General features: G+C 34.6%; 1 long non-coding RNA gene across 1 annotated transcript; it reads right to left on the minus strand.

The window, feature by feature from the left end:
* Positions 1–16,671: 16,671 nt before the first annotated feature.
* LOC129043941 (uncharacterized) lies at positions 16,672–21,125 on the minus strand. Its single transcript, XR_008504570.1, has 3 exons — positions 20,909–21,125; positions 19,792–19,920; positions 16,672–16,746 (listed from the first exon to the last, which is right to left on the minus strand). It is a non-coding gene; the product is annotated as an uncharacterized LOC129043941 (long non-coding RNA).
* Positions 21,126–21,436: the final 311 nt, after the last annotated feature.

Consider the following 21,436-nt stretch of genomic DNA (forward strand, 5'->3'; position numbering starts at 1 on the left):
TTTTTGATAAATTACTTTATAATGGTACTGTCTCTGGATTAGCTAATTTCATACTCAAAATAACCATATGACTGAAAATAAAATCTAGCCAGAAAACCCTGCCTTCAAAACACTTCAAAATTGTATTTTTTTTAAATAATTGAAAGGCAACCAGTAAAATTAAACAGTAATGAGCAACATTAATCAGTATTAGAAAATCTAAGGAGCTGATGGGGCTCAGGAAAGAAATAGAGATAAAAGAAAACCATTTCAGAAATGAAGACTGAACTAGAAAGAAGATAAGAGCAAACAAATATACCTGATGGATAAAGCACTAAGAAAAAGTTAAAGGAAGTCATATTTTAGAAAGTAAAAAGAAAAGGGTAGAAAGAGGTAAAAACTATTAAAGACAAATTAATAAATATTAAAGATACACAAGGAAAACCAACATATAAGCAGGAGTCCCTGAAGAAGAAAAACAAATAAAAGCAGAACAGATAACTCTAAATTATGATCATGAATAATTTCCTGCTGATATTGGAAGCTATGTATTGAAAGATAATCTAATTTCATGCACTTAAGGATATCAACCTGGAATTATTAATACCAAGAAATATTATAATAAAATAATAGATCTTAAAAAAGAATAAACTTGTCATTTGGACACCTATGGAAAGAATAAATTGACTAATAAAAGGAAGAAAAATTATAATTTTAAAAATATAAACACTATTTTTGAAGAAAATGTAACATAATTGAGATACATGAGGAAGGAAAATGAGAGTTATGTGAACCAAAAAGGTTATATTCAGGAAAAGTAACTTTGAGTTGTTAAGGGCACAGAAAACCTGTTATCATTGTACTCCATTGTTTCCTTAAGTTTTCCCTGAGAATACCCTGTAGAATAAGCTTCAGACAACTAGTTAATGGCGAGCATTTAAAATGTGGTTACTCACAGAAATAAAGCTAAGTAATGGTTAAAAGTCAGAGACTACAGTATGCAGTGTCTATATGCACTGACTGCCTACCTGTCTGTTTCTCTCTGTCTCTCTTTCTCTCTGTCTCTGTCTGTCTTTTCTTTTTCTTTCTTTCTTGCTCCTTTCTCTTTCTTTTTCTTTCTCTCTTTCTCTCTCTGTCTCTCTGTCTCTCTCTGTCTCTCTCTCTCTCAGTATCTCTCTGTCTCTCTCTCTCTCAGTCTCTCTCTGTGTCTCTTTATCTCTTTCTCTGTCTCTCTCTTTCTTTCTCTCTTTCTTCCTACCTGCCAATGTATATTTAAATATATTTCAGAGGTTGAGAAGCTCTTAAATCTTTATTTTGAAAACTAGTAAATAAAATTAAAATCAAGCATTTATTCTGTCTTTCCTGTATGAACTCTACCACTGAGAAGAAACAAAATGGCAGATAGGGGAATTGTCTCATTATGTAAAAGTATTTCATCAAATAAATAACATAAAAACTGCAGTATCAGATGATCACATTTGAAACTAGACATTAATTAATGGATTTAGGAACTGAGCATAAATGGCTACTAACAAATAAGAAACTGAGACTCAGATGGATTAGTTCAATTGTACAAGATTTCACAGCTCAATTGTACAAGATTTCTTGTACAATTTGTTCAATTGTACAAGATTTAAGTACCAGTGATGATTCAAAACCAGATCATCTGGTACTAGAGCCCACTTTATATGCCTTGTCTTAATTCACAGTTTTATCTGGGCCTTTCATTTTTATGCCTGGACATGAATACTGGTAGAGGCAGTTTGTATTTTGTGATGAGCTTTGTCTTACCAGGCAAGATTTTAAATGATGATTAATACAACTTGTATTCAAGACTCACAAAATCATCTCAGTAAATTTAAATCACATATTGAGAAAGTTATTACCTGTTTAATTTTTAAGTTTTTCTGATTCCTAACAATAAAAACATGTTTTGATACTAGGATATCTTTTATAACTGAAATATTTTCCAGTTGTTTTCTTTGTAGGGAAGAATAGGTCTCATGCTCACCAAGTGATCTAACCATAATTTATTATTAATATGCTTGGGTTTTTACTGTATTAATTTTTACAGTTAATTCATAACAGTAAAACTTTATATTTGTTATTACAGAGGTAATATAAAGCTTTATTCATGTAATAAAGCACACAAAGCATTAAGCAAATTGTAGCATGAATGGTAGTTATGACAAAAATTATTTAGTTCTCAAGTAAACAGCATGTGAAAAATATTGTGCTACGTCAAATTCTATTCAGGAATTATGTAGTTTAATATAAAATAAATTTCAGTCATAAGTAATGAAGAAAGTAGAAATAGTACATTTGGGAAAAGACTAAGGATAAATAAAGGTGCAGGTTGAATATTTCTTATCCGAAATTCTTGGCTTCAGAAATGTTTTGGATTTCTGAATTTTTTTTTTGGATAACTTGCAAATACATAATGAGATATCTTTGCTAAGCGTCCAGGTCTAAACAAAAAATTCATTTATCATTTTTATATACTTTATAGACCGAAGATAATTTTATATAATATTTTTAATAATTTTGTGCATGAAACTAAGAGTTGACTGCATTTCTTTTCATTTTTACATTTTTATGAATGCATAACAGTTGTACATATTTATGGGGTACGTGTGATATTTTGATACAAACATAAAATGTGTAATGATCAAATCAACATAATTGAGATATCCATTATCTCAAACATTTATTGTTTCTTTGTGTTGGGAACATTTCAGATTTGCTCCTCTAATTATTTTGAAATATACAATACATTATGGTAATTATAGCTTTCCTATTGTGCTACTGAACACTAGATTTTATTCCTTCTATCTGACTGTATTTTTGGACCCATCCCTCTTTATCACCCACTATAATTCCTAGCCTGTGCTAGTCATTATTCTACTCTCTACCTCCATGACATCAAATTTTTTAACTCACACTTATGAGTGAGAACATGTGATATTTGTCTTTCTGTAACTGAATTATTTCATTTAACATAATTTCCTCTAGTTCCATTCATGTTGTTTCAAATGATAGGATCTGATTCTTTTTTATGGCTGAATAATATCACATAGTATATTGGTATAGTTTGGATATTTGTCCCTAGCCAAATCTCATGTTCAGTTGTAATCCCCAATGCTGGAGGTGGCGCCTAGTGGGAGGTATTTGGGTCATGGGGACAGATCCCTCCAGGCTTGTGCTGTTTTTGCAATAGTAAGTTCTCACGAGATCTGATCATTTAAAAGTATGTGGCACCTCCGCCCTCACTCTTTCTCTCTTGCTCCTGTTTTCACCATGTGATGTGATGTGCCTGCTCCCCCTTTGCCTTCCATCATGATTGTAAGCTTCCTGAGGCCTTCCCAGAAGCCAGGCAGATGTAGGCACTGTGCTTCCTATAAAGCCTGCAGAACTATGAACTGATTACCTCTTTTCTTTATAAATTACTCAGTCTCAGGTATTTCTTTATAGCATTGCAAGAATGGCCGAATGTATGTATATGTACCACATTTTCTTTATCTGTCCATCCATTGATGGACATATATTTTGATTCCATATATTGGCTCTTGTGAATAGTGCTGCAATAAACTGGAGAGTGTAGAAACCTTTTCAATATACTGATTTTCTTTCTTTTGGATAAGAATGCAATGGTGAGATTGCTGGAATAAATGGTAGTACTATTTTTAACTTTTCTGTGGATGTACCATTCTGTTTTTCATAGTGGCTGTGTTGATTTACATTCCCACCGACAGTGTATGAGCATTCCCTTTTCTCCACATCCTCACCAGCATCCATTATTATTTCGCTGAGAATCGTCACATGAGGTCATGTCAGCACTCAAAAAGTTGCATATTTTGAAGCATTTTAGCTTTCAGAATTTTGGATTAGTGATTCTCAATCTGTAGTATGTGTAGGTTGCGATTATTTTCTGTTACGAAGATATATTTTGACTGTAAGTTTAAAAATATTTAATGAGCCAGAATATCTTTTAAAAATAACATTACAAATAATTTAACAAGAAGAAAGGAAAAAAATTAAAAGGATGATATGATACTATTTGTTGTTGGTTATTTTAACTATATATATAATATATTATGTATATATTACATATATTATATGTTATGTATATATTATGTATATATTACATATATAGTATATTATGTTTATATTATATATTTTTTGAGATGGAGTCCTGCTCTGTCGCCAGGCTGGAATGCAGTGGCGTGATCTTGGCTCACTGCAACTTACGCCTCCCAGGTTCAAGTGATTCTCCTGCCTCAGCCTCCACAGTAGCTGGAACTACAGGTACACACCACCATGCCGAGCTAACTTTTGTATTTTTAGTAGGGAAGGGGTTTCACTGTGTTGGCCAGGATGGTCCTGATCTCTTGACCTCCTGATCCACCCACCTCAGCCTCCTGAAGTGCTAAAAATACAGGAGTGAGCCACCACATCTAGCCTATTCTAACTATATTTATAAGGCCAATTTTCAAGTGAGTTTATGTGATAAATTTACAGTTATAATGACTTTTGGACATGATTCCTTTGGCAAATGTACAGATAAGGTGATATTTACTAACACAGAGCTGAGTAAGACTTCAGTCACAGATTTGAATTATCTTATCCTACAAAATTTAATATATATAAATATATATTAATAATATTAATATATATGTCATAAATCAAGGAAAGTATGCAGTCACGCACACATACATATACAGGCATGCACATGCATGTCCTTTATTTTTGGAAGTTTTAAGTGAAAAGTTGTAAGCATATTTAAATTCAAATCCTTGCTTTACTGCTTGTTATCTATGTGGTTTTGGCCAATGTAGTTATCGCTCAAAGTCTTCAGTAAAATTCAAATAATAATACTAACCTATTTCAGAGGGCTATTGATAATGCTACATTTAATAATAGATACAAATGCTTAAAAATACGTGTGGCAACAATATCAGTATTTTTATGCCTAGAAAGAAAACACATTACAAGAAGAGAGAATAGCCTATGCAATAATCATTACGATATTTATCTATATCGTATATATTTTCTCTTCAGCCTCTCTGATTCTCTGTACAAAACATGACAGTCTTTATATAACTACATATCTGGGGAATATTCAGATAAGTTTTGAAAGCTTTCCAAATATAATGGATGTATTGGTCCAGGTAGGCTAAAAGTTGACTAGAGGGAAAGCCACACACATATGTGTGTACAGTCCCTTCCACCCTACCACATACCCCAAGAAACCATAAAATTCAATTACATTTGACATTTCATTGGTTAAATGTCTCAAAATACTGACTTCAGTAAAGTTTCAGGATAAAAAATCAATGTTACAAAAATTGGTAGCATTTTTATACACTAATAATAACCTTCAAGTTGAGAGCCAAATCAAGAATGCAACACCATTTATAGTAGCCACATATACACACAAAAATACTTAACAGAAAACCTAGATGACACAAATGGGAAAAAAAATTTATGCTCATGGATTGAAATAATCAATATCATTAAAATGGACATACTGCCCAAAGCAATATACAGATTCAGTGCTATTCCTATCAAACTACCAACAGGTTTCATGGAACTGGAAAAAAGAAAACTATTCTAAAATTCGTATGGAACCAAAAAATAGCCAAAGCAATCCTGAGCAAAAAGAACAAGGACAGAGGCATTACATTACCCAGTTTCAAACTACGCTGCAAGTCCATAGTAGCCAAAACAGCATGGTACTGGTACAAAAACAGACACATAGATCAATGGAACAGAATAGAGAACCCAGAAATAAAGCCATACACCTGCAGGCCATCTGATATACAATGAAGTTGACAAAAATAAGCAATGGGGAAGGGACTGCCTATTTAATAAATAGTACTGGGATACTGGCTAGCCACATGTAGAAGAATGAAACTGGACTCCTACATTTTGCCATACATAAAATTAACTCAAGATGGATTAAAGACTTAAATGTAAGACCTCAAACCACAAGAATCCTAAAAGAAAACCTAGGAAATGCCATTCTGTACAGGGGCCTTGGGAAAGAATTTATGACTAAGTCCTCAAAAGCAATTGCAACAACAACAAAAATTGACAAGTGGAACCTAATTAAACTAAAGAGCTTCTGCATAACAAATGTACTAGCAACAGAGTAAACAGACAACATACAAAATGAGAGAAAATATTTACAACCCGTGCACCCAACAAAGGCCTAATATTCAGAATCTACAAGGAACTGAAACAATTGAACAACAAAAAACAGCCCATTTTTAAAATGGGCAAAAGATAAGAACAGACACTTTTTAAAAGAAGACATATAAGTGGTAAACAAACATCTGAAAAAAATGCTCAACCTTACTGATCATCAGAGAACTGCAAATGAAAACCATAATGAGATAACGTAGTGCACCAATCAGAATGGTTATTACTAAGAAGTCAAAAAACAACAAATGATAGCAAGATGTGGTTTCAAGGGAATGCTTATACACTGTTGGTAAGAATATAAATTACTTCAGCCATTGTGGAAAGCAATTTGGAGACTTCTCAAAGAACATAGAACAGAACTATCATACAACCCAGCAATCCTGTTACTTGGTATATATCCAAAAGAAACTGTTCTACCAAAAAGACACATACTCGCATTTTCATTGCAGTGCTATTCACAATAGCAAAGATATGGAATCAACCTATGTGTCCATCAACAATGGACTGAACAAAGAAAATGTGGTACATATATACCATGAATACCGCACAGCCATAAAAGAAAAAAAAAATGTGTCCTTTGCAGCAACGTGGCTGTGCTGGAGGCCATTATCCTAAGCAAATTAATACAGGAACATGTTCTCACTCAGAAGTGGGAGCTAAATGTTGGATACTCATGGACATGAAAATGGCAACAATAGAAACTGGGGACTACTAGAAGAAGGAAAGAGGGAGGAGGGACAAGGGATGAATAACTATTGGGGACTATACTCAGTACCTGGGTGATAGGATCATTCGTACCTCAATCCTCAGCATCACACAATGTACACAGGTAACAAACCTGCACACATACCCTATGAAGCTAAAATAAAAGGTGAAAAAAGTTATTTCAATAAAAACTTAACAGAAGTAAGTTATATATTACAGCAATATATGCAGTAGAAATTAATTATCATTAGGCTTTGCTCTAATCTTTGTTATTTTCTTTCTGCTAACTCTGGGTTTATTTAATTTGTTCTTTTTCTACTTTCTTCAGATGTAAAATTAGGTTGCTTATTTGAGATCTTTATTATTAGTAAATGTAGGCATTTGTCACTATGAACTTCCCTCTTAGGACTTCTTGTACTGCATGTTATACATTTTTGCATGTTGTCTTTTTCTTTTTCATTTGTCTCCTTATATTTTTTTATTTCTTCTTTGGCCCATTGATTGCATTAAGAGTGTGTTGTTTACTTTCCACATATTTGTGAATTTTCCTATTTTTCTCCTCTTATAGACTTCTAGTTTCTTACCACTGGATTGATGCCAATCTTACCAAATATGATAACAAATATCTTTTAAGATATTTGGTGTAATTTCAATCCTCTTAAATTTGCTCAGATTTACAGTCTAACATAATATACCCTGGAGAATATTCTGCATACACTTGAGAAGAATGTGTATCTGCTTTTGTTAAATGGCATTTTCTGCATACGTCTCTAAGGTCCATTTGATATAGTGTTAGTCAAGTCTGCTGTTTCCTTATTGATTTTCTGTCTGGATGATATATCCATTATTGAAATCCCTTACTATTACTATTTTTCCTTTCAGTCCTGTTTATATTTTCTTTACATATTTAGGTGCTCCAATGTAGAGTACATGTATATTTACAATTGTTACATCCTTCTGATGAATTGATTCCTTTATCATTATATAGTGACTTTTTTAGTGACAGATTTTGACTGAAAGTCTATTTTGTCTCATATAAGTACCACTGCTTCCTTTTGGTTACCATTTCCATGGAATATCTTTTTCTGTCCCTTCACTTTTAGCCCATGTGTGTCCTTAAAGCTAAAGTTAGTCTCTCACAGGGAGCATATTGCTGCAACTTTTTTTTTTTTTAAATCTACTAAGTCATTTTCTATTTCTTGATTGGATAATTTCATCTGTTTACAATTAAAGCAATTATTGATTGGCAAGGACTTATTATGGGCATACCTTTGAGGTATTACAGGTTCAGTTCCAGTATATCACCATAAAACAAATATCACTATGAAGTGAGTGATACAAAATTTTTTGTTTCCCATAAATATAAAAGTTATGTTTATACTATACTGTGGTCTATGAAGTGTGAAATAACATATGTCTAAAAAACAATGCATTTACCTTCATTAAAAAATAATTTGTTGCTAAAAACTGCTAACAATTATATGAGCCTTCAGTGAGTTGTAATCTTTTTGCTTATGAAGCGTCTTGCCTCAATGTTGATGGCTGCTAACTGATCAGGGTGGTAATTGCTGAAGGTGGAAATAGCTGGTGCATTTTTTAAGATAACAGTAAAGTTTGCCACGTTGATTGACTTTTCCTTCCCTGAAAGATTTCTTTGTAGCATACAATGTTGTTTGATAGGATTTTATCCACAATAGGACTTCTTTCACAATTGGAGTCAATCCCCTCAAACTCTATCACTGCTTTATTAACTAGGTTTATGTAGTGTTCTAATATTTTGTTGTCATTTCAACAATATCCACAGCATCTTCATCAGGAGTAGGTTCCACTACAATAAACCATTTTTATTTTGTTTTGTTTTGTTTTTGAGATGGAGTCTCACTCTGTCACCCAGGCTGGAGTACAGTGCCCTGATCTTGGCTCACTGCAAGCTCTACCTCCTGTGTTCACGCTATTCTTCTGCCTCAGCCTCCCGAGTAGCTGCGACCACAGGTGCCTGCCACCACACCTGGTTAATTTTTTATATTTGTAGTAGAGATGGGGCTTCACCGTGTCAGCCAGGATGGTCTTGATTTCCTGACCTCATGATCCGCCCACCTCGGCCTCCCAAAGTGCTGGGATTACAAGTCTGAGCCACCGCGCCTGGCCCACTTTCTTTGCTCATCCTTAAGAAGCAACTTCATATTTGTTAAAGTTTCATCATGAGATTTTGGCAATGCTGTCACATCTTCAGGCTCCACTTGTAGTTCTGGTTCTCTTGCATTTCTACCACATTTGTAGTTTCTTCTTTCACTGAGTTCCTGAACCCTTCAAAGCCATCCATGAAGGTTAGACTCAATCTCTTGCTAACTGCTTTTATTTATTTATTTTGAGATGGAGTTCACTCTTGCTGCCCAGGGTGAGGTACTATGGCGTGATCTCGGCTCTCCTGCCTCAGCCTCCTGAGTAGCTGGAATTACAGGTGCACACCACCACGCCCAGCTAATTTTTGTATTTTTAGTAGAGATGGAGTTTCACCATGTTGTTCAAGCTGGTCTGAAACTCCTGACCTCACATGATTCTCCCGTCTAGGCCTCCCAAAGTGTTGGGATTACAGGCGTGAGCGACTGTGCCTGGCCGCGAACTGCTTTTAATGTTGCTATTTTTACTTCCTCCCATGAATCACAAATGTTCTTACTGGCCTCTAGAATGCTGAATCTTTTCCTGATGGTGTTTGATTTACTTTGCCCAGATCTATCAGAAGAATCACTATCTATAGCAGCTACAGCTTTAAAAGATGTATTTCTTTAATAATAAGACCTGAGAGTCAAAATTACTACTTGATTCATGGGTTGCAGTATGGATATTGTGTTAGCAGGCATAAAAACATAGATATCCCTTATACCTTCATCAGGGAGCTCTTTAGGTTACTATGTGCATTGTCAATGAGCAATAGTATTTTAAATGAAATCTTTTTTTTTTTTTTTTCTGAGCAATAGGTTTCAACAAGTAACTTAAAATATTCCATCAACCATGTGTTAAAGAGATTTGCTGTCATCCCGTCTTTGTTGTTTTATTTCTAGAGCACCGACAGAGTAGATTTAACATCATTATTAAGGGCCCTAGGATTTTCAATATGGTAAATCAGCATTGGATTCAACCTATGGTCACCAGCTGCATTAGCCCTTAACAAGAGAGTAAACCAGTCCTTTGAAGATTTGAAGCCGGGTATTGACTTCTCCTTTTTTGCCATCAGAGTGCTAGATGGCATCTTTTTTCAATAGAAGGCTATTTTGTCTACATTGACTGAAAGCCTTATCAATAACATAAGCAGTTGATTAACACATATTTTGTATAGTCTATGTAGTATATATTCTTACAAGAAAGTAACCTAAACAAAATAAAATGCTTTTTAAAACTATCATGTGGAAGAAAAAATATATTTGCTTTTTTTTTTTTAACCTGGAAGCGGATCATGATAAGGTTCTTCATCTTCATCTTTACATTGAGTAGCCTGAAGAGGAGGTGGAGGAGGAAGGGGAGGTGGAAGGGTAGGCGGGAGAGTCAGGCACACTTGGTATAACTTTTATTGGAAAAAATCCACATATATGTGAACTCACACAGTTCAAACCCATGTGGGCCAAGTGCACTTCAACTCTGCTATTGAATTTACATAAATGCTTCTATTGTTAACTGCTACTTGATACGTATTTGATAATTTCCAACCTCCTGAATGTTTTGCTCCAACCTCAAATTTATATCCAGTATCAAAGTCACCATTTTCCCTTCTGATTTCCTGTCCCTGATCATGGAATGTCACATGTCTTGGTCAGACACATTCCGAATGTCACCGTTAGCTTCATATTTCCTTTTTCCTTCTCTTCTAGTATTTAGCCAATTACTTGAAAAATTCAACTGATGTTACATTCTCACTCCTAATTCCATTACCCCTCTCGTGAACAACTGACAAGATTCATTCAAACTTTTATTTATTTACTCTGCATAAATCATTGTAAAATCACTTGATCCTGCCAGGTGCAGTGGCTCACGCCTGTAATCCCAGCACTTTGGGAGGCCGAGGCAGGCGGATCATGAGGTCAGGAGATCAAGACCATCCTGTGAATGGTGAAACCCCGTCTCTACTAAAATTACAAAAAATTAGCCGGGCATGGTGGTGGGCGCCTGTAGTCCCAGCTACTCGGTAGGCTGAGGCGGGAGAATGGCGTGAACCCAAGAGGTGGAACTTGCTGTGAGCCGGGATCAGGCCACTGCACTCCAGCCTGGGAGACAGAGCGAGACTGTGTTCAAAAAAAAAAAAAAAAAAAAAAAAAAAAATCACTTGTGGCTGAGGCCCTTTATCTGCTGAAGGTTCACTGCTGAAATGAACAGAAAATAGACAGAATGGACAAAAAAAAAAAGAGGCATACAAACCTATTAACATGCACATTGACATGGGAGACCCACAAATATGAGACCCAAAAGAAGGGCCACATAGTTGGGGATTAAATGCCCTCTTCAGGCCAGGCATGGTGGCTTCTGCCTGTAATCCCAGGTCTTTGTGAGACTAAGGTGGGAGGTCCAATTGAGGCTAGAAATTTGAGACTAGCCTGGGCAACATAGTGAGAACTTGTTTCTACAAAAAAAAAAATAATAATAATAAAATAAAAATAAAAATTAGCCAGGTATTGTGGCATGTACTAGCAGGCTTAGATTGCTCAGTAGATAAGGTGGGAAGATAGCTTGAGCCCAGGAGTTTGAGGTTACGGTGAGCTATGATTGAGCCACTGCATTCTGGCCTGTAAAACAAAGCAAGACCCAGTATCTAAATTAATTAAGTAAAAATTTAACTAATACCCTAGTCATAAGGGAGATGGAAGTTGGGTCTTTAGGCAATTTTGGAGTGGATAGTAAATAATTTTTAGAGGAAATAAATGGAACCAGGAGGCAGACATTATCTTTTAAATGATTTTATTCAAAAAACTGAATGGGATAAGCAAGTTAAAGGAAAATGAGGGGCAAAACTGCACTGTAAACAACGATGGTCTTATTATATAGATAAAGTCTCCCAGGCAGTCTCTCTGTGATGCCCTCAGAAAAACAGACACAAAGCCTATCCGGGTATGGTGGTGATATTTTGTCTTTTCTTTTCTCCAGTGGTTAATCTTTTCTGGTTATTTGATGAGGTTCCTAGAAAGGGAGTTTTAAGACAATTGCATTCTATGGAAAGGAGTTTCCTGGTCAGATAAGGAAATTCCAAAGTTCCTTTCAGGGCTTCGGTGGAGGTGGGGAAGAAGAACAAGAGATTAAAAAGTTCTTGTATCTGAGGAAGATGTAGGGACTTCCAATTTAATTTAATTCAAAATGCTCATCAGACCAAAGCTCTATACTTTGGATAATTGTTCTCTGTGCCCCCAATAACCTATAAAACGTAATAGTTATGGAGTATGCAACAGTTACACACAATTTCAAACATAAGGATTAGAGAACCTGATTAAGTGTGGCTTAAACAGGGATTCATAATCTTGTATATTCATATATTCTCAAGCTGGATAGTTGCCTATTTTGGTTTCACTCCTTTCTCATTTAGAAAAACAAAAGGGGACAGCTCACCATCAGCACTCATTTAATTTTTACATAAACACATTCTTTGAGGCGGACGCAAATCTGACTGATTTTCAATATGAAAATACAATATAAAAACTGCTCTTAGAGTTATTTCTAATCAGAACAAATATCAGAATTATAAGAATCATCAGAATCATCTGTTTTGGAAAAATCGGATTCTTCAAATGAATCTTCAGCCAATAGCAGTTCCATAATGATGTTAGCATCATGAGTAGAAATCCTATGTTTTCCAGGATTTGAAATTTTCAGCGATCAAGAATCAGTATATTTTTGTAAATGAAAATACCACTAGTAGAAATAGAATGCTATAAATAAAATGATGTCTTTTGTTTCCGAAGTGAATATGCTAGAGCAATGCGTAAATAATAATAAAAGGAAGATATTTTCACAAAGTTATCTCGGGGTAAATGCTGTAGCTGCAAGCATCAGCGGAGAGTATTCTTGGGGCATATGGGAAGATGGTTAACAAGGGGAGAAGTCAGAGCAGAGGGAATCTATCTCTTCACACTACTATTGCCTTTTCTCTGAAATCTTCCCACAAGCTTCCTAGCCAACATCGCATCTTGTTTGATAACCATAACTGAACTCATGCCCACCTGTTTCCTGAAATCAGAGGATTTTCAATACTTATCTTCACATTAAGTATGTGAAGTGTGCTTGCATGTGTTAACAAGAAGAGGACAGGGAATAGAAAATGTGTATTTGGTAATTAAGCACATTTGTAGGGTATCTTCCACTACACCACTCAGATTGTTACCTGCTTGCTCAAAATCTTTAGTAACTCCTGTAGCAACTCAATTCTTGCCTCCTCAATGGAAATAATTCTGCTGAGGGGCATAAGATAGAGACTGAGGCAAGTTTTGCAGCGGGAGCTAAAGTTTATTAAAAATTTTTAGAGCAGGAACAAAAAGAAATACACTTGGAAGAGGGCCAAGTGGGTGACTTGAGAGATCCAAGTATTCCATCTGACCCTTGTCTTGGGGTTTTTATATATTGGCTTTGTTCTGAGGTTTGCATTTCTTTTCCCCAGGTTCTTCCTTTGGAGTGGGCTGTTCACATACTCAGTGGCCTGCCAGCACTTGGGAGGGGCCACAAGTGCAGTGTGTTTACTGAAGTTATATGCATGCTCACAAGAGCTGTTTTTCTCTTACCAGTTGAGTGCTCCCAGAGGAAGATCAGATACCAGTTAAACCCCGCCATTTTGCCTCTTAGTGTGCATGCTTGAGCCCACTCGCCCAACTCCTGAGATCTTTTTGGGAAGCTGCTGATCACTGTTAGGCATGTCTGTATAAGAGACCGCCTGAGCAGGCTTAGTGTGAGCAGCAAGGCTCTTTATTCACTTGGGTGCAAATGGGCTGAGTCTGAGAAAGGAGTCAGCAAAGGGTGGTGGGATTATCATTGGTTCTTACAGGTTTGGAATAGGCGGTGGGGTCAGGAGCAATTTTTTGCGGGCAGGGGATGGATGTTACAAAGTACGTTCTCAAGGGCTGGGAGAATGTTACAAAGTACATTCACAAGGGTGGGGAGGGTGTATTGTCACAAGGGCGGGGAGGAATGGTACAAAATACATTCACAAGGATGGGAATATCACAAAGTACATTATCAGAAAGGCGGGGGAGTGTCATAATGGCTTGACCATGGTGCGGCCAGCTCAGAGGACCTTAAAATCACCACCAGCTTCAGGTGTTTTCTATGTATCAGGAGACTGCCTTTTTTTTGGCACTGTCTCAACCAACTATTATTTTAGAGAGACAGTGTGATAACTACCTGACCATCTTCTGATGGTTGCCTGACATTCCTGGGGGTGAATTGGAGCTCTCTTGCCTTGCTGCCTACCTACTCTGACACTAGCAACCTTTAAATAAGACCCGTGCGTCCTATAATTCTTATGCCTCTGTAAATTTACTTCATCTCCTTTTACTCTTTTCTTTAGTGATCCTTTATATCTAATGGCTGTTGCATGGTAAACCATTTGAGGGTTAGGATCACCATTCCCTCTAAAAGCTACCTCTATGTAAGCTATTTGTTGAGTGAATATATTAATTTTGTTCACTTTATTTTTTTTTTGTACTTCTTTTCTACTTTGTGCCTTTTCTTCTTCTTTCTGTTCTTCTTACAGAAGTCTGTTAATGTTGTTTCTAAGCTCTATTTCTCACTCAATAAGAGTATTTTTCTGAGGTCAAGAGGAACATTAATGTTCTTAAGCAAGAGGCTGATAAACACACGTTTGAAAGGTCATTCTTCCTTTGAGAATAGAGTAATTAGGTACCATTTCAACCAAATTGCTTTTTAAGCTGAAAAAGTTAGGATCTAGCTTTCACTGAAGAATAGCTTTTCTAGCACCAATAATAAAGGCATAAAAGTGTACTTTAAGAAATCTCAATATGTATAAACCCTGAGTTATAATAGAAGAAAAGCTTTAAATATTCAAATTTACTTTTTTATTTTGTAAAACTAATCTGAAAGGGTTCCTTCAGATAGCAAATATTTACATTTGATCTGTTTTCCACTTAACTGAGCTGGTACAGTGTTGATCTAGGAATAAACCTGTGAAGTCAAACCACCTTGCGTTTGAACTCTTCCTCTGTTCTAATACTGTTGCTTCCTAACCGGTCACTTAATTGACAGCCCAATCTCTCATTAATAACAATATCACTATAAAGACTGATGCTAATAATGAAATCAATATTGTACATTTATCAAACAAAGGGCACTAGGCAAAGCACTTTATATATTTCTTCTTCTCATACTACTAGGTCATTGTGAGGTTGTTAACATCATTCATTTGGGGGTTGTTGAGACATTTGCTTGAGGCCACACAGTAAATGGCAAAATTTGGGTAAGGCTGGCCCCAGAACCCATGCTCCAAGCTATTATGGTGTTTATTTTTTCTAATTAAAAGATAGTGTTTATACTTAACTGCAAAGTCCCTATGAGGATCAATTTAGATATCACATAATTGCACTATATAAACTGTACAATATTTTACAAATGTAAGGTATTACTATCAGTAAATTTTAAATATATTTTATACGTGATCACATTTTCACCTTTAGAACAATCATATAAAATTATAATACTTAACAAGGAATTTCTTCTGTCAAGTAAATATTTCAATTGCTTATGTAAAATGTGGATGAAATTTAACATAATATTATAAAAATTCTATTTTGAATCATCTGATTATAATCAAACATTTTATATATAAAAAGCACACCTCATATCTCTACCAAGTGCATGGTATGCTAAAGAAGTAAACTTTGTATTAGCTCAAAGTCTTGTTTAGATTAAATGCCTTTATGTTCATGAGTTTCATAATGTGCTTTCTCCCCATAAATAATTTAAAATTTTATGTATGAATTCAGTAAAAATTTATTCAACACCTACTAGGTGGCAAGAACTGATTGAAATAAAATCTGAGAGACTTCCTCAAAAGAGTTAAGGAAAGATAAAAAGTTCCTTTCTGGTTGAAAATTTATGTTGTTAAAAGCCATATAAAATTTTTTATTCATAGAAATTTTAGAACACGTTCATAAATTCACAATTTTAGTAGCTATTCAATTTACCCTTTTAAACATTTTTTATTAGTTTCCTGTGTGCTGATACATTAATGTGTGATTCAATGGCTGGATCCATATTTCCAGCCATTTCCAAGTGGGCTTTAGGGATGGGAAATTCAGTGCAGTGTACTGCTATAGTATGAAATATTGCATGATTATGTAATTATCTGGTCCTGCTTCAGAGTCAAAGCTTCTTTCAGCTAAAAGAGCTCTATGGGACTGAAAGAAATGTAGAGGGGTGAGACTGGATACACATAGCAGTACTTGGTTCTAGTAAAAAATAGTTTTTCTTGAGGTTAGAAGCTGATCAAAAACAGCCATCAGATAACCTTTGTGCATTAAAAAAAAAATAACTCACACACTACATTTCTGATGATGTAGATTTTAACATTGGAATGCAGCAATGTGGGCATAATTCTTGTTCCATTGCTCCAGTAAGAGAACTCAGTTAAGATAGGCACCCATAAACTTCTACTGAGATAGTGAAACACTAAACAAAATCTAGATCTCTTGTCTGCTCTTGTGTATTGTAAAACTACTATGTCAGGATCTTTCTGATATTTCATTACAATACTTCAAGCTCATTAACATATGAGCTTCTCTTTAAATGATAAATTCCTTTTTTATTTGATTTGTTATGTTTTTACCTTTAATAATCACATGTATTAGTTTGACAGGAAAACCAGTTTCTTTCCTGAAAGAAAAGAGAAAAAAAATGCATTTGTAAATTAAAAATTTTGTTTTCCCCTCATAGACATCATTGGTATACCAGGCAGGATCCTAGACATCAAGAAGGCACCAGTTACAATTATATTTATTTGTCAGATGCCTTATTAAAACAGTACTAACTCTGCTGGCCATGAAGTTTTATCTATTTGGGATGCTCATCATGATAAGTTAAAATTTCACTGATGGATTTAAAATGAGAAAATGCAGAAAAACTATTGTTGGAAGTGATATCCCATTAATTTAAGAAAAGAAATAATTATATCTGAATTGTAGATACTGAAGCAATCTAATGAAAAAACAGTTCTTCAATTCTGCAGCTATATTGAGAGTGATTTAAAAATTTTGTGTTTCTTATAAGAGTTTGACATTTTTTACTACCAATGAGGATTATCACTGAGCGTTTTTGTTTGTTTGGTTTTTGTTTTTTTTCTTTTTTATCAAAATGTCCAGTTCAGTGAGGGTGAAAGTAACATTAGTATTTTCCCCAAATTACTCCAATATTAGAATACCAATATTTTCAGTGATTTAGTGTATCTTTTCCTACTTGCATAATGCTTACATGTCTGGCAATATATTTACCTAATTATAGATTTTTAAATTTATAATAAACCGATATGGATATGCTGCAAAATATGTCTTAGATTTTGCTGGATCAGATTAAAATATTTTGTGGAACTAGGTTTTCCAAGTAAATTCCATGTAGTTCAGTAATAGTAAATTTGATCATCTTACCATGCTTAAAATTAATGTAATCAGTATAGTATTTGGTACTCTTAAAATAGCTCAAATTATATGCATTATTAGTGTAACGCAAAAGAAAATATGTGTGAGAAAGAGAGAATGAATAAACAATTGTGAGTTTGTTTCATTAGAATTTTTTTCTGAGGGAGGGGGAGATTGCCAGCATGTGTTAGAGGTCCTCAGATAATATATGGAGAAAAAGCTGATAGGTGTATTCATTCAACAAGCATTTATTGAGCTCCAACTATAAGCTAGGTCCTATTCTGGATACTGGGTATGGAGAGTTGAATTTTTTTTTTTTTAAAAAGTTCCTAGCATCCTGGACTTTGTGTGATATGAGTTACTATAAGGCTAAGCTTTCCCACAAAAAGTTTCCAAACATACATTTATAAGAGTTCCCTAGGCTATAGAGCCAGAGATGTATAAAGTGGAGATTATCCAAATGTTAGAACAACAAGATATTTCATATTTGGAACCTGGAAATTAAGTTTGGGTTATGTGGCTAATTTAGGAGCAAATTATTGCCTAATATAAGGTAGCACGTTAACTTCAAATTCTAAGGAGGCAGGGAGCAAACTATAATTATGTGCCCTTTTGACCTAAGGACATCTTAGTTTATACAATTGCTAAGAATACAAAATACGGACATATTTGGATGAACAATGAGGGAGACAACAGGTTTCCTATCAATCCATAGGAATCTTGATCTCAAACATTTCCATTACATTATTTGCATTTCAGGAGTAAAGTAAAAGCAATTTTAATCTGAGTTTAAATTATCATATTGGACCTCACACCTGGACCAGACTGTGTCTGCACCAATTCAAGGAGATGAAACACAATATTCTAATAAACCTTAAGCAACTTGAGTTGCCATTAAGCAGTTGGTGCTAAATAAATTCAATTTGAAATTCATAAGATGAAACAGACTTTTTTTTTCTCAATACTCACCAACTTGCCATATATCCTTAAATTCTGAAAATTATCCAAGCTGACTCCATTCTCGTATAAACAGAACAATAACCTTTATCTGTTATCATTATAGTCTTCTGATTGTAAGCACTGCTTGCCTGAGTTTTGTGCCAACATGTATCCTGATGGAAATGCCTTAAAGAGCATCCTTCTGATTTGTAGACATTGGACAAAAGAACTTGCAGTGGCCTGGTCAATTTCTTAAGAGGGCAGTTAATTAGTATCCTCCTGTTTGGTGAACTTAACCTTTAATAGTTAGCTGAAATGTGTCCTCCAACAGTGAAATTATTACCCTATAAACACAAAACAATTATTGACAAATCAGTTAATAAAATGAATTGTCAGAATTGCAGGTAAAACTACTTTTCTTAGTCCAACAAAAGTTTTGTTCACTTACTCTCCAATGGCCACAGAAATATGCTTCCTTTATATACTTTGGTAAACTTGCCTTTGTACAGATTATTTAAAATTAACAACCAAAGAGGTGTAGTAAGAGCCTCAGTGAGATTAGTATGCTTTATAAACTCAGAACAGGTTATAGAAGGGCAGCCTTTGACAAAAGGAAAATCCCGTTGGAGTTTAGGTGCAGTGCATTTCCATTCCTGTTTTATATTGAAAGTTACTTTTTTTTTTAAATCCTCTTTAGCTTGCTTATACTTGATACAGCATAGAGAAAAGTGGGTCAGCTTAAAGCTAGTAGCTTTACTTTGTCAAGAGAGGACTTATATGCATGAAAGCATTTTCCTTTCTATGAGTGTATACCAGGTAGTAACGATTTAAAAATTGCATTTATATTTGTCACTAAAAAGACCTCTAAAATCAAAGTTGTTACATGATGGAAGTGCCTAATATTTACTTTTGATAAAGATGACTTTTAAATAAGTGTCTGATTCTTTTTTCCTTCTCAAATGCAAATAAATAAATAAATAAATAACAGTTGAGTAGCTATTTATAACATCTTTCTTATTTAAATACATTCTAAACTCTTAGTATAGAACAAGGAGATTAGTGCTTGGACAGTTGTCAAAAAGCTCAACTAATCGTGTATCTCCTTTAGAGATGTAAATGCTTCTGTTGCATATCCGTTAAGAAATGTTCATTAAATTTTGAGTAGCTATTGTTTTACAAGCTTTAAATTGCTTGTTATATGTACTGCTATCAGCTAGAGATGTGGATGAGCTCCTTTATTGACCCTTAAACACCTTTCAACATTAGATAAATTGGGCAAATATAATTAAATACCTAATATTAATAAAGTATCATTCAATCAGTCAAAATACATTTACCAGATACTTACCATGTGCTGACAGAGCTACAAAGTATCAAACAAGTGGTTTCTGTCTTCCAGGAACTCATGATCTATAGACAATGATCCTTCCTTTGTTCATCTATTCAATTTCAAATAATCTCTTCTCTCTTTACAGACCTATAATTCATTAGTTATAAATCATTAAAGGATCTTTTAAAATCATTTAATCAATTGGACCTTTGCTTTTACCCTTTTTCTCCAAGGAACCTGTGATTCAGGATCACACTAGTCCCTTTTCTTTCCAAATGGCTGAGTTCATATACATTTATGAAATAATAATAATAATAAAAGAAAAAATAAATAAATAAAATAAATTCATAATAAAAAAAAGATTTTTGCAAAACTGGGGAACATCTTAAATATTTTATTTTACTTTTTTAGGGACAAGATCTTGCTCTGTCCCCAGGATGGAGCACAGTGACTCAATCATAGCTCACTGTAGGCTGGATTTCCTTGACTCAAGCCATCCTTCCGCCTCAGTCTCTGGAGTAGCTGGTACTGCAAGTGCACCACCCTGCCTGGCTAATCAAACATTTTATAAAACAAATGGGCATTAAGATAATCCCAAAAGAGTGTGGAATGCAGGACTTCCAAAATGTATTTCACTTTGGAAACTTTATTTTACTTATTTTGACAGAAATCTCTTCAGGAATTCAATATTGTATTATTATTTTTTCTTTTGACAAGAACGTCAAGTGGCTCATCCACCTTTAGGAAGAGTTGAGAATGAAAATTTGTAGACTGAAAGGAATTTCTTTTAGTACTTTGAAGCAGGTTTAATCCTTGTCCTTTTTCTCTGTGTTTCAAAATCTTTTTCTTTTGTCTTCGTGATTAATCAGAGTTCAAAATGAAAGCTCTCCACCTAGTCTCTCTCAGTCTGGATTCCCTTTAGATGACTATTTTATCTTCCTTGCTTTGTCCTTTTGTTAAGGCCTCAAACTCTTTTGTTACTTTTAACTCTTTATTTATGTTCATTGGGACATCATTTTATTTCCAACTTTTATTGAAGCCTAACCTTCCTCTAATGCTCACCCCCCTTTTTATTGTTTGTAAAGAGTCAGTTCGGTCTCTTTTGAATTTTAGCATTTGCAAATATATGCTTTACCTTGGTTCTCATTAGTGTTTGTGGAATATTGAACTGACAACACTTAGGTTATGACTCTTCCTTATCTGCCCCCAAGGAAACACAGTGTATCATTCTTCCCAAAGCAACGCTTCCTGATTTGCAAGTGGTTACTTTCATTTTTAGAAGTATTTAGCCTGGCCTTTAGAGTCCCTTTCTACCCTTAGGGCTTAAAAAGATTGTGGATAACTTCAGTATCCTCTGAATGTTCCATTCTGAACTCTGAAGACTTTCAAATTCCAGTGGTCTTCGATTCTATTCTATTGATTAACTCATTTAAAGAGCTACATTCTATAATTGCTCTCTCTATAAGATCTTTAATTTTTAAGTTTAACTCTCCTTCCAAAACATATATCTCAACCTAATCTATTAGCATTCAATGTACTCTTCAACCTGACTACAAACCTATCTCATTTATTTCCTATATGGAAGTTAATTGCATTTATTTTTAAAATACATAAATTGGAGGGAACCTCCTGGTCAAATGACTTTTAAAATGTGTAGATGAGA

The sequence above is a fragment of the Pongo pygmaeus genome, chromosome 13 (assembly GCF_028885625.2).
Source record: "Pongo pygmaeus isolate AG05252 chromosome 13, NHGRI_mPonPyg2-v2.0_pri, whole genome shotgun sequence".
In the NCBI taxonomy this organism is placed as follows: Eukaryota; Metazoa; Chordata; class Mammalia; order Primates; family Hominidae; genus Pongo; species Pongo pygmaeus.